Source organism: Papaver somniferum, unplaced genomic scaffold (assembly GCF_003573695.1).
Source record: "Papaver somniferum cultivar HN1 unplaced genomic scaffold, ASM357369v1 unplaced-scaffold_137, whole genome shotgun sequence".
Classification (NCBI taxonomy): domain Eukaryota; kingdom Viridiplantae; phylum Streptophyta; class Magnoliopsida; order Ranunculales; family Papaveraceae; genus Papaver; species Papaver somniferum.
In genome coordinates this window covers 4,078,791-4,093,628 of record NW_020622934.1, presented here as the reverse complement: position 1 = coordinate 4,093,628, position 14,838 = coordinate 4,078,791, and positions in this window count along the sequence as shown.

Genomic DNA, 14,838 nt, shown 5'->3' with positions numbered 1-14,838 from the left:
TAAACGTTCCTAAGGAAATTGGTGAATACAGTCTTGCCGAGATACTTGTTGCAAAGCAAAACTCTAACGGTTTGAATGCCATCATACATGCCATTACCCCAAATCTTCAGCACCATGTGACTACGTGCACTAGGTCTAAAGATACTTGGGATATCTTTGAAACCGTATTCGAAGGTAATACCAGTGAAAAGGAAGCCAGGCTTCAAAACCTTAATTCCGATTGGGAAAATATTCGTATGGAAGAGAAAGATTCATTTCATGAGTTTAATCACAAAGTGTCTGAAATTGTTAATGCATCTTTTGCATTGGGTAAGACTATTCCTGAAAAGGACATTGTGATGAAAATTCTCAGATCACTGCCATCTAGATACGATTCTAAGAAGCATTCCATCGTTGAAAGAAATAACCTTGATGCTCTTTCTAGAAACACGTTGGTTGAAAATCTAAAGATCTTTGATCATGAGCACACATCCAAAATCGGAAAGGATGTTGCTTTTAAAACACAAAAGAACACTAAATTACTTGACAAAAGTAAAAGTGTTTATGTCTCTGAGGATGATCTTTCTGAGACTAATTCATCAGATGAATATCTTGACAAATCAGTCTCTATGATCACAAGACAGTTTAGAGATCTTCTATTGAAGAGAAGTAAACGGTTTTCAAGAGACATACCTAAGTCATCAGTTAAACCTCATAATCGTATTCCTCCTAAAAATTGGGACACGGATGAAACTGATGACGAGGATATGCCTCAGTTCTTTAAGTGTAAAGGTTTTGGTCATTTTGCAAATGAGTGTCAAAATCGAAAGAAATACACTGGGAACAAAGGTCTAGCTGCAACTCTTGATGAAACGTCTGACAACTATGATTCTAATGAAGACGAGAAATCAAGTGTTGCGCTTCTTGGTGAAAATATTGATTTTTATAATTGTATCAATACATACATCAATCTTGATATTCTTTCAGAAGAAAACTCAACCAATCTGGAAGAAAAAATTGACTCTTTTCTTGAAAACTCTGTATGTGATGTTTCAGGTTCCACTGCATGTCTAGCTGCTTGCGCATCTCAGATGACTGATTTTTATCCAAGATTGACGTGCTCATATTGTTCTTTAAAGGGTCATGAACTATCAAAGTGTTACAAGTACAAACACCAATAGAGGCATGTCAACAAACTTCAACGAAGAGCAAATCGATTAGCAAATAAGCTTAAACTTGCTCAGAAGACCGCTGAGGTATGTAGGATTTTATCTTCGTCTAAGAAGTTAGTTTCCAAGGATAAAACAAGACCATTAGAGAAGAAAGTATGGTCAAATCGTTTCGATAGACAGAGGTCTGTGGATTCCTCTCAAGAGGAAAATGGTGGACAAATTTTTGTTCACCGCAACGCAACTTGATTGTGTTGATTTGTAAATCTTGTCTCCTGTGCCTGATCAAAAGAGACAAGATTTTGTACCTCTCAGGCTTTAGGAAAAGGTTGCTCTATTCTTTTCTTAGTTTTGTTTTTTAAATCCCTATCTATCAATAAATAATAGTTATTCTCGAAAATTCTACTCTCTTTAGGGTTCAGAATTGTGCGTGCACGAACCTGTTAAAGGTTAACCCTACATTCCTTTTTTCCTTCTTTTAAACCTCTTTTTATCTTAAGACTGCTTGTTGAGATTGTGATTTCCTCTCACAAACCCATACGTTTATGGATACTCCGAGTATCATGTCTTCTGATGAAAAAGATGTTAATAAGATTGTCAAGCCGTTAATCATGAAGGAAAAAGAGAAATCTCCGTTAGCTCCGACATTGAAAAGAAAAATAAGGAATGTGAGGAAGACTAAAGATGTTCCTTCAAATTCTCAGAAGTTTTCTGATGTTCTTGAAGTGTTGAAGGAGATGCAAAAGGAGATTCAACAAATAAAAGCTTTTGTGTTTAAGACTCATGAGATTCAGAAGGCCCTAGTTCGACATCAGTCAAGAAGGTTTATTGACATTAACTCCTATCTTGATGAACCTTATGTCCCAATGGTTGTTGACGATAAGGAGTTCGGGGACGATAAAGAATTCTTTAAAGGTCTTAACATCTAGTAAATCTTCGGATAAGAATTTTCTTTTCTTGTTTTATTTAGAAGAATAACTAGAGTTTGGAATAGCCATTATTGTGATTACATATATCTATGTCCAACGTTTTCATCTTCATGTTTTTAGGTTTATTTGTTTAAATTTTAAAATTGTTTGGAAGATGATTTTTGCAGTATTAATCTTTATGGTTTTATATATTGCATTTGGGATATGTGTGTTTGCATCCGTGAACTATGATTGTCCCATACCTTGTCAAAAGTTAAGTCTTTCACATGTCGATATGTATGTATTGATAAAAGAATGAATGAACTTTTGATATTACAAAAGTTAATCCTATTGTATGTCATTATGCAAATATTGATGGAAGATAGGATAAAACTTTTGTTTACGAGGATTATGTCTATTGTATATCATTGTGAAAATAGGATGAATCCTTGTCTATTCAGCAGTATTGATCATCCTTGATCCATATTTTTTATGTATATACTGTGCGGCTGTGTAAGTTCTCTTATGTTGAGCATTTCCGATTAAATTAATCATGGTTTTCTTGTGGTTAATTTGATTGAGTATTTTGGATTCAAATTCATATTCGTATGTGATTTGTTATGTCCAAAGAAATCCTTATTTTCTTGTGAAAGTAAGGTCGCTCTTGTTGTTCTTTCGGGAATGACATTTTATGGAGGAGAGTTCTTAATTGAACTTGTGCTTAATTATAAAATCTTTGTGGGGAGTGCGGTTGTGGAATATTATAGGGGTTATCTTGTATCTTTATAAACTCCTTGATGAAAGCATCTAACTTCGGCTATATGATTGCATCTAAAAAGTTGATATGTTCTTTCTTTTGGTCATGAAATGTCTCTATGGAAATTTCATTAGGATCCCACTAGTTCTCGTACCTTTGCCAATTTTATTGACAAAAAGAGGGATAATTAATGTGTAGTTCACATTAAAAATACATATGGTTTTCGGATCATTAAGTAAGGGGGAGTGGTTACCATGTGAGATGGAGTATTGACTAAGGGGAAGTGATACATATCACCATAGTATTGTTGTCGAAGTTGTGATACAATTGAACTTTGATGCTGTGTAATAATACTATGACCCTGTGTAACAATGATTGAGAATTCTTTTTTTCTCATTGTTATAGCTACGGATTTTCAACGACGATGATACTAAACTTACAACCTTTGGGATCATTGGAGTACTTGGAAGTGACGAAGATTTCGAGTAATGTTGAAGAACCAAGGAGATCAGGCATGTGGAAGAGAAGCTACAAAAGTTTATTTATCTATTTTTGTATTCCATATGTATTGATAGTTTTGTCACTAAAATTGACAAAGGGGGAGATTGTTAGAGCACTGCTCTGCCGAACTCGCATGCGTTGCTATATCAAGTATGTTTGTCAATGTTAATGATAAAAACTTTAAGTCTTGATTTCTAGTCTACTTATAGCTAAGTCTCATACTAGGATAGTGTAGTTGATCTCAAGACTCCATGGTGATCATAATACAAAGACGAAGAACTACTCAAGGATCTGGTGGAACTTCATCGACTAAAAGGTATGTGGATACTTGAACTTATCTATCACTCAAAAGTCTATCTACTCTATCTCCTATCTTGAGACAAAAGTCGTATTGCTTTATAGACTTTGATTATACACATTTGTTATTTCGAGCCGAGTTTATCTCGCTAATCTATTTCTCGAAATATGTGTTGGTAAGCTTTCGCTTTGGCCGAGTTCATCTTTACTAGTGACGAAAGTCATATTAGTTTCAATTATTTGAAAATCGCTTTGACGAAAAATAGCTTGTGAACAACAACTCTATAACTTCTTCTAAGAATGTTTCAATGGTTGAAATGAGAGTTTAGAATATATAACCTTGGAAGGATATAAACACTGTGTGGCAACACATACGTGTGTAAGTCCTTATTCCTTGAACCAAAGTATGCGTACTTTGCTGCTCAGGAAAACCGGAACTAAAGTCCGCGTACCAGTATGCGCACTGTCGGAAGTTCACGTCCCGTGAATTTATGCTGCGGTTTGTGAACTGAAAAAAAACTTATTCCGGGTACTTAAGTCCGCGTACCAGTATGCGTACTTAAGTTGGTTATTTTCTAAAAACGGTTATTCGTGAACTTAAACTTATATATACTAAGGAATGCATACTTGCAAACCGTGGCTATAAAGTTCATGAATTGATTCGAGTGAATCAAAATGTTTTTGCTTCGATTATGTCTTGTATACTTCTATAAGATCTAAGCAATTGAACAACTCTCTAACTAGTTCTGAGTCATTTGAACTAGTTGTGGTAAAGAATATGATTGCTATGAAAGTGCTCATATGGCTAACCATTTGGTTAACTACTTTTGAACCAACTAAGTGTACATGTTTTGGTACGGTTACACAAACCTAAATAAACGTACATTTCATTTGTGTGTAACAGGCTAAGTTCGATCTAACGGTTGAAAGATATTAGCTTGAATCTAATCAGGTTTTCATCTGACGGTGAATATTGAATGCTTTGTTACCAAGCTAACATTGATTGCAAACCCTGATTTGAAAGTCTATATAAAGGAGAACTCTAGCAACTGGGAAACCTAATCCCCACACCTTCTGTGTGATACTAGTTGTATTATCTAGAGTCGGTTCTCCTTTAACCTTAGGTTTCTTCTCGAGACCCTGTAGGTTAACGACTTGAAGACTTCATTGGGATTGTGAAGCCAGACCCAACTATTTTCCTTGTAGTTGCATGATCTGATCTTGTTGTTTCTATCGTATTTGAGTACAATCGTAAGATTGGCTTGAGATTGATTTCTCCGATAGGAAAGATATAAAAGAGTCACAAACACCTTCGTCTCATCGTTTGTGATTCCCCAATATCTTCTTTCGCCAGTCAATTAAGATTATTGTGAGGTGATTGATAATTCTAGGATGTTCTTTGGGAATATAAGTCTGAGTTATCAATTGGTTCTTGTGCACGTTGATTTGTCAAAAGCCGGAACAAAAACTCGTAGGTATTTCTGTGGGAGACAGATTTATCTATTATCGTTGATTTTTCTGTGATACAGATTTGTTTATTAAAGTCTTCGACTTTGGGTCATAGAACCTCTTAGTGTGAGTGAGATAATCTAAGGGAATCAAGTGTGTAGTATCCTACTTGGATCAGAGACGTATGGAGCGCAACTGTACCTTGGATCAGTATGATATTTATTGGGGTTCAACTACAGTCCAAACCGAAGTTAGTTTGTAGTAGGCTAGTGTATGTAGCGACTTAATACAATATGTGTTCACTCTGGACTAGGTCCCGGGGTTTTTCTGCATTTTCGGTTTCCTCGTTAACAAATCTTCTGGTGTCTGTGTTATTTCTTTTCCGCATTATATTTTGTTATATAATTGAAATATCACAGGTTGTGCATTGAATCAATCAATTGGGAAATCCAACCTTTGATCTTTGGTACCGTTCAAGTAATTTCTCTTGTATTCAGTTAGACTCGCAGATTTCTATTTGCTTGAGTAAGTATTGAATCGAGAAAGAGAGATATAACTCTCTGATATACTTTTATTAAGATTGAGTCTGACTGACTAGTTGATTCACTTAAAAGTATATTGGAGTTAGTCCATACAGATTGGTAAGCGAAATATTGGGTGTGGTTGTTAGACCCCCGCTTTTTCAATTTATATCAGAGAAGGCGAACACGTTTAAAGACCTTACAAGTCTGTTTGTGGCGATCTGACTCTATGGACAGGAATTCTATCTCCATAAACGTATCACCAGTCTTCGATGGCTCAAACTACTTATGGTGGAAAATTTCTATGCGTGCTTTTCTTCAAGCTCATGATTTTCAAACATGGGTACGTGTTGTTAATGGCTATGATCCTCCGGTAAATACAGAAAGCGATGTATCTATACCTAAGGATATTGTCCAGAAGAAATTCTTGCTGCAAAGCTAAATTCTGACGGCTTAAATGCTATCATACATGCCATTACCCCAGATCTTCAGCACCATGTGACTACGTGCACAAAGTCTAAAGAAGCCTGGGATATCTTAGAAACAGTATTTGAAGGAAATACCAGTGAGAAAGAAGCTAGGCTTCAAAACCTAAATTCTGATTGGGAAAACCTTCGTATGGCAGATGAAGAATCATTTGATGAGTTTAATCACAAAGTATCTAAAATTGTTAATGCATGTTTTGCATTGGGTAAGATTATTCTTAAAAAAGACATTGTGATGAAAATTCTCAGATCTCTGCCATCTAGATACGATTCTAAGAAACATGCCATCGTTGAAGGAAATAATCTCGCAACGTTATCCAGAAATACTCTGGTTGGGAAGTTAAAGATCTTTGATCATAAACATACGTCCAAGTCTTGTAAGGATCTTTGGTATCAGAGCAGACAAACACGTTAAAGACCTTACAAGTCTGTGTTTGTAGCGATCTGACTTTATGGACAGAGGTGCTATCTCTATTAACGTACCACCAGTCTTCGATGGCTCTAATTACTTATGGTGGAAAATTGTTATTTGAGCTTTTCTTCAAACACGTGATTTTCAATCATGGGTATATGTAGTTAATGGATATGATGCTCCCGTTGTGGCAGTAGGAAATGTAAACGTTCCTAAGGAAATTGGTGAATACAGTCCTGCCGAGATACTTGTTGCAAAGCAAAACTCTAACGGTTTGAATGCCATCATACATGCCATTACCCCAAATCTTCAGCACCATGTGACTACGTGCACTAGGTCTAAAGATACTTGGGATATCTTTGAAACCGTATTCGAAGGTAATACCAGTGAAAAGGAAGCCAGGCTTCAAAACCTTAATTCCGATTGGGAAAATTTCGTATGGAAGAGAAAGATTCATTTCATGAGTTTAATCACAAAGTGTCTGAAATAGTTAATGCATCTTTTGCATTGGGTAAGACTATTCCTGAAAAGGACATTGTGATGAAAATTCTCAGATCACTGCCATCTAGATACGATTCTAAGAAGCATTCCATCGTTGAAAGAAATAACCTTGATGCTCTTTCTAGAAACACGTTGGTTGAAAATCTAAAGATCTTTGATCATGAGCACACATCCAAAATCGGAAAGGATGTTGCTTTTAAAACACAAAAGAACACTAAATTACTTGACAAAAGTAAAAGTGTTTATGTCTCTGAGGATGATCTTTCTGAGACTAATTCATCAGATGAATATCTTGACATCTCTATGATCACAAGACAGTTTAGAGATCTTCTATTGAAGAGAAGTAAACGGTTTTCAAGAGACATACCTAAGTCATCAGTTAAACCTCATAATCGTATTCCTCCTAAAAATTGGGACACGGATGAAACTGATGACGAGGATATGCCTCAGTTCTTTAAGTGTAAAGGTTTTGGTCATTTTGCAAATGAGTGTCAAAATCGAAAGAAATACACTGGGAACAAAGGTCTAGCTGCAACTCTTGATGAAACGTCTGACAACTATGATTCTAATGAAGACGAGAAATCAAGTGTTGCGCTTCTTGGTGAAAATATTGATTTTTATAATTGTATCAATACATACATCAATCTTGATATTCTTTCAGAAGAAAACTCAACCAATCTGGAAGAAAAAATTGACTCTTTTCTTGAAAACTCTGTATGTGATGTTTCAGGTTCCACTGCATGTCTAGCTGCTTGCGCATCTCAGATGACTGATTTTTATCCAAGATTGACGTGCTCATATTGTTCTTTAAAGGGTCATGAACTATTAAAGTGTTACAAGTACAAACACCAATAGAGGCATGTCAACAAACTTCAACGAAGAGCAAATCGATTAGCAAATAAGCTTAAACTTGCTCAGAAGACCGCTGAGGTATGTAGGATTTTATCTTCGTCTAAGAAGTTAGTTTCCAAGGATAAAACAAGACCATTAGAGAAAATATGGTCAAATCGTTTCGATAGACAGAGGTCTGTGGATTCCTCTCAAGAGGAAAATGGTGGACAAATTTTTGTTCACCGCAACGCAACTTGATTGTGTTGATTTGTAAATCTTGTCTCCTGTGCCTGATCAAAAGAGACAAGATTTTGTACCTCTCAGGCTTTAGGAAAAGGTTGCTCTATTCTTTTCTTAGTTTTGTTTTTTAAATCCCTATCTATCAATAAATAATAGTTATTCTCGAAAATTCTACTCTCTTTAGGGTTCAGAATTGTGCGTGCACGAACCTGTTAAAGGTTAACCCTACATTCCTTTTTTCCTTCTTTTAAACCTCTTTTTATCTTAAGACTGCTTGTTGAGATTGTGATTTCCTCTCACAAACCCATACGTTTATGGATACTCCGAGTATCATGTCTTCTGATGAAAAAGATGTTAATAAGATTGTCAAGCCGTTAATCATGAAGGAAAAAGAGAAATCTCCGTTAGCTCCGACATTGAAAAGAAAAATAAGGAATGTGAGGAAGACTAAAGATGTTCCTTCAAATTCTCAGAAGTTTTCTGATGTTCTTGAAGTGTTGAAGGAGATGCAAAAGGAGATTCAACAAATAAAAGCTTTTGTGTTTAAGACTCATGAGATTCAGAAGGCCCTAGTTCGACATCAGTCAAGAAGGTTTATTGACATTAACTCCTATCTTCATGAACCTTATGTCCCAATGGTTGTTGACGATAAGGAGTTCGGGGACGATAAAGAATTCTTTAAAGGTCTTAACATCTAGTAAATCTTCGGATAAGAATTTTCTTTTCTTGTTTTATTTAGAAGAATAACTAGAGTTTGGAATAGCCATTATTGTGATTACATATAGCTATGTCCAACGTTTTCATCTTCATGTTTTTAGGTTTATTTGTTTAAATTTTAAAATTGTTTGGAAGATGATTTTTGCAGTATTAATCTTTATGGTTTTATATATTGCAAATTATTATGGGATATGTGTGTTTGCATCCGTGAACTATGATTATCCCATACCTTGTCAAAAGTTAAGTCTTTCACATGTCGATATGTATGTATTGATAAAAGAATGAATGAACTTTTGATATTACAAAAGTTAATCCTATTGTATGTCATTATGCAAATATTGATGGAAGATAGGATAAAACTTTTGTTTACGAGGATTATGTCTATTGTATATCATTGTGAAAATAGGATGAATCCTTGTCTATTCAGCAGTATTGATCATCCTTGATCCATATTTTTTATGTATATACTGTGCGGCTGTGTAAGTTCTCTTATGTTGAGCATTTCCGATTAAATTAATCATGGTTTTCTTGTGGTTAATTTGATTGAGTATTTTGGATTCAAATTCATATTCGTATGTGATTTGTTATGTCCAAAGAAATCCTTATTTTCTTGTGAAAGTAAGGTCGCTCTTGTAGTTCTTTCGGGAATGACATTTTATGGAGGAGAGTTCTTAACTGAACTTGTGCTTAATTGTAAAATCTTTGTGGGGAGTGCGGTTGTGGAATATTATAGGGGTTATCTTGTATCTTTATAAACTCCTTGATGAAAGCATCTAACTTAGGCTATATGATTGCATCTAAAAAGTTGATATGTTCTTTCTTTTGGTCATGAAATGTCTCTATGGAAATTTCATTAGGATCCCACTAGTTCTCGTACCTTTGCCAATTTTATTGACAAAAAGAGGGATAATTAATGTGTAGTTCACATTAAAAATACATATGGTTTTCGGATCATTAAGTAAGGGGGAGTGGTTACCATGTGAGATGGAGTATTGACTAAGGGGAAGTGATACATATCACCATAGTATTGTTGTCGAAGTTGTGATACAATTGAACTTTGATGTTGTGTAATAATACTATGACCCTGTGTAACAATGATTGAGAATTCTTTTTTTCTCATTGTTATAGCTACGGATTTTCAACGACGATGATACTAAACTTACAACCTTTGGGATCATTGGAGTACTTGGAAGTGACGAAGATTTCGAGTAATGTTGAAGAACCAAGGAGATCAGGCATGTGGAAGAGAAGCTACAAAAGTTTATTTATCTATTTTTGTATTCCATATGTATTGATAGTTTTGTCACTAAAATTGACAAAGGGGGAGATTGTTAGAGCACTGCTCTGCCGAACTCGCATGCGTTGCTATATCAAGTATGTTTGTCAATGTTAATGATAAAAACTTTAAGTCTTGATTTCTAGTCTACTTATAGCTAAGTCTCATACTAGGATAGTGTAGTTGAGCTCAAGACTCCATGGTGATCATAATACAAAGACGAAGAACTACTCAAGGATCTGGTGGAACTTCATCGACTAAAAGGTATGTGGATACTTGAACTTATCTATCACTCAAAAGTCTATCTACTCTATCTCCTATCTTGAGACAAAAGTCGTATTGCTTTATAGACTTTGATTATACACATTTGTTATTTCGAGCCGAGTTTATCTCGCTAATCTATTTCTCGAAATATGTGTTGGTAAGCTTTCTCTTTGGCTGAGTTCATCTTTACTAGTGACGAAAGTCATATTAGTTTCAATTATTTGAAAATAGCTTTGACGAAAAATAGCTTGTGAACAACAACTCTATAACTTCCTCTAAGAATGTTTCAATGGTTGAAATGAGAGTTTAGAATATATAACCTTGGAAGGATATAAACACTGTGTGGCAACACATACGTGTGTAAGTCCTTATTCCTTGAACCAAAGTATGCGTACTTTGCTGCTCAGGAAAACCGGAACTAAAGTCCGCGTACCAGTATGCGCACTGTCGGAAGTTCACGTCCCGTGAATTTCTGCTGCGGTTTGTGAACTGAAAAAAAACTTATTCCGGGTACTTAAGTCCGCGTACCAGTATGCGTACTTAAGTTGGTTATTTTCTAAAAACGGTTATTCGTGAACTTAAACTTATATATACTAAGGAATGCATACTTGCAAACCGTGGCTATAAAGTTCATGAATTGATTCGAGTGAATCAAATCTTTTTTGCTTCGATTGTTTCTTGTATACTTCTATAAGATCTAAGCAATTCAACAACTCTTTAACTAGTTCATTTGAGTCATGTGAACTAGTTGTGGTAAAGAAGAATATGGTTGATATGAAAGTGCTCATATGGCTAGCCATTTGGTTAACTACTATTGAACCAACTAAGTGTACATGTTTGGGTACGGTTACACAAACCTAAATAAACGTGCATTTCATTTGTGTGTAACAAGATAAGTTCGATCTAACGGTTCAAAGATATTAGATTGAATCTAATCAGGTTTTCATCTAGCAGTGAATATTGAATGCTTTGTTACCAAGCTAATATTGATTGCAAACCCTAATTTGAAAGTCTATATAAAGGAGAACTCTAGCAACTGGGAAACCTAATCCCCACACCTTCTGTGTGATACTAGTTGTATTAGCTAGAGTCCATTCTCCTTTAACCTTAGGTTTCTTCTCGAGACCTTGTAGGTTAACAACTTGAAGACTTCATTGGGATTGTGAAGCTAGAACCAACTATTTTCTTTATAGTTGCGTGATCTAATCTTGTTGTTTCTATCGTATTTGAGTATAATTGTTTGATTGGCTTGAGATTGATTTCTCCGATAGGCAAGATATAAAAGAAGTCACAAACACCTTCGCCTCATAGTTTGTAATTCCGCAATATCTTCTTTCGCTAGTCGATTAAGATTATTGTAAGGTGATTGATAATTCTAGGCTGTTCTTCGGGAATATAAGTCTGGGTTATCAATTGGTTCCTGTTCACCTTGATTTGTCAAAAGAAGGAACAAAAAATCGTAGGTATTTATGTGGGAGACAGATTTATCTATTACCGTAGACTTTTCTGTGTGATACAGATTTGTTTATTAAAGTCTTCGATTTTGGGTCGTAGCAACTCTTAGTTGTGGGTGAGATCAGCTAAGGGAATCAAGTGCATAGTATCCTGATGGGATCAAAAACGTAAGGAGCGCAACTGTACCTTGGATCAGTGTGAGATTGATTGGGGTTCAACTACAGTCCATACCGAAGTTAGTTTGTAGTAGGCTAGTGTCTGTAGCGGCTTAATACAGTGTGTGTTCAATCTGGACTAGGTCCCGGGGGTTTTTTTTTCATTTTCGGTTTCCTCGTTAACAAATCTTCTAGTGTCTGTGTTATTTCTTTTCCGCATTATATTTTGTTATATAACTGAAATACCACAGGTTGTGCGTTGAATGAATCAATTGAGAAATCCATCATTTGGTTATTGATTGAAATTCATTGATCCTTGAACATTGGTTTTTGGTACCATTCAAGTAGTTTCTCTTGTATTCAGTTAGACTCGCAGATTTCTATTTGCTTGAGTAAGTATTGAATCGAGAAAGAGAGATATAACTCTTTGATATACTTTTATTAAGATTGAGTCTGACTGACTAGTTGATTCTCTTAAAAGTATATTGGTGTTGATGGGGGTTTTTAGCTTAGGGTCAAAATCGTAAAACTGTACATCTGACATGACGTCACTATGACCATTAGCACATTTATTGAATCAACCAGCATGCCTACGTAAGAATTACCGGGGTACCCTTTTTTTTACATGGGTCATACTCCACGGCAGAACCCTTAACACTGACTGACATCATCTATGCCAAACCCTAATTCTCATGCTACCGCGCAAAGGCATACCAACCATGCCAGCCACGTCACCGCGCCAAGGCATGCCAACCATGCCAGCCACACCACTGTGCCAATGTCATACCATGCCAGCCACATCTCCGCGCCAAGGCATGCCAACCATGCCAGCCGCACATCCGCGACAAGTCATGCCAACCATGCCAGTCGCACTACTGCGCCAATGGCATGCCATGCCAGCTGCACCTCCGCGTCAAGGCATGCCAACCATGCTAACCGCACCACATGTTCCAATGGCATGCCAACCACCTTGTTGCGCCATACCATGCTGGGCTTCCCTATGTGGCTACCAAAACGAAGGCGTGCGATGATCAACGACCACCCTTCCATCTTAGATGCAAATCTTAGCCGTCCAAGGTCGCCAAACAACGCATGGTAACCTTTGGCCCAAACCCTAGTTTTGGCCACGCCAAGGCATGCCATGCCACATGTGCCAATGGCATGCCAACCACCTTGCCGCGCCATACCATGCCGGCCTTCCCTATGTGGCTACCAAAACGAAGGCGTGCGATGATCAACAACCACCCTTCCATCTTAGATGCAAATCTTAGCCGTCCAAGGTCGCCAAACAACGCATGGTAACCTTTGGCCCAACGTCAAAACCCTAGTTTTTCCGCGCCTACACCACGCCAAGGCATACCGCGCCATCCACCTTGCCGCGCCTAAGCCATACCATGCCGGCCTTCCCTATGCGGTTACCAAACAAAGGCTTGCGGCGATCAAAGACCATCCTTCCATCTAAGATGCAAATCATAGTCGTCCAAGGTCGCCAACCAACGCATGGTAACCTTTGTCCCAAAACCCTAGTCTTGGTCACTCCCAAACCGCGCCAAGGCATGCCGGCCATGCCACATGTGCCAACGGCATGCCAGCCACCTTGACGCGCCATACCACGTCGGCCTTCCCTATGCGGTTACCAAAACAAAGGCTGGCGACGATCAACGGCCATCCTTCCATCTAAGATGCAAATTTTAGCCATCCAAGGTCACCAACCAACGCATGGTAACTTTTGGCCCGACGCCAAAACCTTTGTTTTGGCCACGCCCAAACTGCGCCAAGGCATGCCATCCATGTCACATGTGCCAATGGCATGCTAACCACCTTGTCACGCCATACCATGCCGGCCTTCCCTATGCGACTACCAAAACAAAGGCTTGCAAAGATCAACGACCACTTTTCCATCTAAGATGTAGATCTTAGCCGTCCAAGGTTACTAGCTAACGCATGGCAACCTTTGGACCGACGCCAAGCCCTAGTTTGGTCGCCCCCAAACAAAGCCAAAACCCTAACTTTTGTCCGCGCCTAAACTAGGCAATATTAAAGCCGTACCGGCCATGCTTTCATGCCACTGGCTACCAAATGAAGGGTTGCAATGATCAACAACTACCCTTCCTCTCAAGATGCAAAATCTCGACCGTCGAAGGTCACCACCGAGCCGGAAAGTCTCCCAATCTCAACTTGCCTAACAACAACATGCTACATGTTTTCCACGAAAACACTCGAGACATCAACACATATCACAAACTGGGGGATGCTTATTGAGTATTGGTTTGGCGGTTTACAGCGTGCGGCGTACACTACGCCCGTTATAAGAAAATGTCATAAGGATGAGGTGGTTAGTAAATACATAGAGTAATGGTGAAACACTTTCTTTTATGGAACATCAATTTCAGGCGTTACCGGTTACCACTTCCTCTCATTTACTCATCCGTTTTCCATTTCTTACGAGACCAGAGTACGTTTCACTTCGACTTGTATAAATAGGTTTTACCTATTTCCACCGAACGACAAGTTCAGGTCAGGAGGATACAACACTCAGAAAATATTTGTTATCTTTCCATCTATTAGCTTCCCACTTTCTGATACAAGTCGTGAAACAAATACTCTTCCAGAATCAACTATTCTGGTCTCAACACTCTCTTCGCTTCCCTCCCCAAAACCAACCCTTCTCCTTCACTTTGTGACCGAAGCAAGTCTGGAACGGCCATTTCTTAGTTTAGGCCGGATTTATACAGATTGATATCTCGAATCTAAAGTACTCCCTTACAGTACATTATTTATGGTTTAAACTCGTTTCTCACCCACACACCCGAAATTACCAAAATCAGCAGAAATCGTTTTCACCCTCAAACAATTGGTGACCACAGTGGGAGGTTGATCTTTCGGTCACGGTGTCAATTTTCAATCCTCGATCTCATACC